Genomic DNA, 3,487 nt, shown 5'->3' with positions numbered 1-3,487 from the left:
CGTCGGGCCTTTGAACCCCAGGGCGCACGGGGGTCGCTTTCCGAGCGCCGCGGGGAGCCGACCAAGAGGCTCATTTGCCCCAGGCGCACCCAGGGCCAGTGAGGCGGGGACGCTGTGCTCCTCGTGGGTGGGTGGGGTAGGGTGGGGGCCTCGAACAGCTGCACGAAGGCCACCGTCTGCCCCTGTACACCCAGGTCACTCACACTCAGATTCACACGTGCAACACCCTCCCCAGCCCAAAGCCATCCTACCCCACCCCAAAGGTTCCAAGACTATCCGCACAGAAGGCTTGCTGTCTTCTTGTTTGTTTGAAATCAGTCTGAAGGAAAACCTGTTCGCCAATGGCTTACCCTTGCCCAGGCCTACTGGCCAAGGCTTTGGGTGTACTTTACACTTCTGATTCATGGGTGCCCCAGCGAGCTCCCTGCCTCTGGAAGTTCTGGTGGCAGGTGGGGCAGTGGGACCAGAGCAAAGTCAGAAAGACTCCATTCAGGGTGAGGTAGTGGTCCTGGCAGGTGGCTCTCTCCAGAGGCTCAATTCATTCTTCAGCTGACTTCAGGTGTTTCCCTTGTCAGGGCACTTGGTGGGCTTAATGGGTCTGTAGGCCAGTGACTTCACAAAAGGTGGATTTCAAAGTCACTCCTGCCACCTGCCCCCTCACCAACATTCCTAATGACGGGCGTCCTCAAAAGTAGACTCCTGAGAGGTGACCGGATTGGCTCCCAAGGCAAGCCAAGAAAGGGGAACAGTTTTCCCTGACCGACTCAATCTCTCAGAACATTCGCTCACCGAACCCAGCCACAGTGCCAGGGGGAAGCCCAAGCCATCGAAGCAGAGAGGCCCCATGAGGAATTCTACGTGGTAAATGGAAACTGAGGCCTCACAGCCATTGTCAGCTACTGACACAGAGCAAAGAGAGGGACTGAAGCCCCTGCCTTCAAGGTCCCAGCAGGCGTCAGTTGATCTGGGTGGCTTTGTGTCACAAGACACTTTAGACCGAGGGTGCATGCTCACAATTCCGAGGCCTTGCAAGTCCAAGCGTGCCCTCTGTCTGTCATGGGTTCACTTTCTGGCTCGTGGATGGCTCTTCTTCAGTGATGGTTTGTGGTAGAAGGCCAGGGTGCTCCCAGGGGGTGGGAGTGGGGGCTTATTTATCAGGTCACTAGCCCTGTTCTTGAAGGCTCTACCCTCATGACCTGGTCACCTCCAAGGCCCCACCTCCTAACACAGTCATCTTGGGGGTTAGGATTTCAACAGGTCAAGGGATCTATCTATTATTATTTCTTCCCTTGGAGTTAAAATACCCATCTGCAGCTGTGGGTGCTGACAGGCCAGCCAGTTGTCTTCCCTGACATCTGTGGGTGGGGCCAAAGCCAACCAGTGCCTGGATCAATGTGTGTCCTGGGTTTTCACTCCAGCTGAGATAAGAAAGGTTAAAGGTGGAGAGGCCGGGTTAAGAGCAGAAGACGTTGTCCAACAGGGAAGGCAGAGCCAAGGCAGCTGGCCCTCAGGGGAGGTGGCACTTTAACTGGCCCTCTCACTTCCATCATTGTAGGAAGTCCCAAAGGCCTTCCTCTCCTAGTCTTCTGCTCTTGCCGCTGTACCAGGAGAACACTGGGTACATCCTCAGCAACTTTCAAACCAGCTCCGCCCTCTCTGTACTCATGGAGAGCAGGCAGCGGCTGAGCCGTGGGCGGGACTGGAGTCCAGCTGGGGTTTAGAGATGTTCCGCACTACTCTTAATTGTGTACTCATTTTTTATTATTTATTTATGGCAATCAATGCCGGCTTTTCTTGTGTTGTAGAGTTAGAACATTCCTTTCTAAATTAATTGCGTTAAATCAAAGGGAAGTAATCTCTGTTGGAACACGCTGTAACTCACGACTCAGACGGTTTGTTTGGTGGGGTGGCAAAATCACCAAGCTGCTTTCCCAGCCTCCGCCGGCTCCTGGAAAGCCAGGCTGTAACAGGTGGAGACCACAAAACCAGGTGAGGGGAACAGAGGGAAGAGCTGATGTCAGTGTCCCCAAGACAGCAGGGTTTACCACCAGGGAACCGGCATTGGGGAGGGTAAGTCACACCACTTTTGGAAATCGACCTTCTGAATCTGTGGAAGTTAGCAAAAACACTTAATATACTTTTGACAAATTGGTGTGAAGGAATTCCACCAACCAGTGGGCCATTTCTGGTAACTGGCCGACCTAGGGAGGCTTTGAGCAGTCAAAGGTTTCCGTAAATGGAGTTCTTAATTGGTCTAAGTAATAAAAACCCAGAGTCAGATGTAGAGCGAAATGCTGAGATCAGAGAGGGGCAAGCCACCGCCACACCACGGACCTCTATGGTGGCAAGCTCCATTCTCTGACCTTCAGACAGGCTTTATTGGTACAAGCGAGATATCACCGCAGACTTCATCCCTGTTCTCTTACACTTTGAACAACCTGCAGGGTTGTCATGAGGAAGGCAGGCCAAATGATCTCCCCTCCATCTGCTGAGCCATCCTGTCCCCCCACTGTATCAACACGGACTCGTTAGCAGATACCTTGAAGGTCACAGCGGTGAGCCTGCCCCCCAGGTCCTCCCCAAACATCTTCTCTGTGCCTTGCCGTTGCATCTAGAGACTCTGATTCCACGTTAAGGCCCCGCCTGCCATTTGATTCAGGCAGGTCCTTTACCTCCTGAGTCTGAAGATTTAAGGTAAGCTACAAATGACACAATCCCTCTGTCTGGCTACATGTCTGAGTCTGGATTAGGCATGTGTCCATGTTGGGCAAATCAGAGTCAATCTCAAGACCTTGGCTAGACCCTTAAGAAAGTTCTTTATTCAAGGTATTACAGAGCAGAAAGGACTCATACCCACAGCTCCTGTGAGGCACCTTGACACCAGACTGCTTGCCTAAGGATGGACAACCCCCAACAGGAAGGGAACTCAAGAGATGGAGACAGTGAGTTTAAGTTTTAAACTTCTAGACCCAGCCGGACCTGAAATCTACACTGTGTGTGACTTCTTTACGATAGGTCATGATCCTTTCTTGTACAACTTGTGTGGGATTTTATTACTTTCAACCAGAGAAATCCTGCCTGGAACGTGCCCCAATTCTCCAGGGCTCCATTTGAGACAAGGTTGTGAAGGGGGCATGTGGCTTAGACAGTTCAGCTGTAGACTGGCAGTGAGGGTTTTAGACTATCCGGCCTGCCATCACAACACTGTTAGTTACCAGAGCCCAGATTTGAATTCAGTGCTATCTCATTCCAGGGCAGAGTTCATCCCCCATTAAGTGGTGCTAACTCTTGAACTCACACCCCAAGCTGATACTTGACTCCGTTCCATCCTGTGTGTTCCTGGCGAGTCATGGGCTCTGCATCTTTTGAATTCCCTGGTTCCCATATTCTTTCATGAAAAGGCCAAGCTAAGGGACGATGGATGACCATGTGCCTCCTGGAGAGGACACTAGCAAATTGGTCCATTCCCCTCGGGGGTCCACCAACA

This window comes from Mesocricetus auratus, unplaced genomic scaffold, assembly GCF_017639785.1.
Source record: "Mesocricetus auratus isolate SY011 unplaced genomic scaffold, BCM_Maur_2.0 Super-Scaffold_100028, whole genome shotgun sequence".
In the NCBI taxonomy this organism is placed as follows: domain Eukaryota; kingdom Metazoa; phylum Chordata; class Mammalia; order Rodentia; family Cricetidae; genus Mesocricetus; species Mesocricetus auratus.
The sequence above is the reverse complement of the archived record's forward strand: the minus strand, read 5'-3'. Positions refer to the sequence as shown.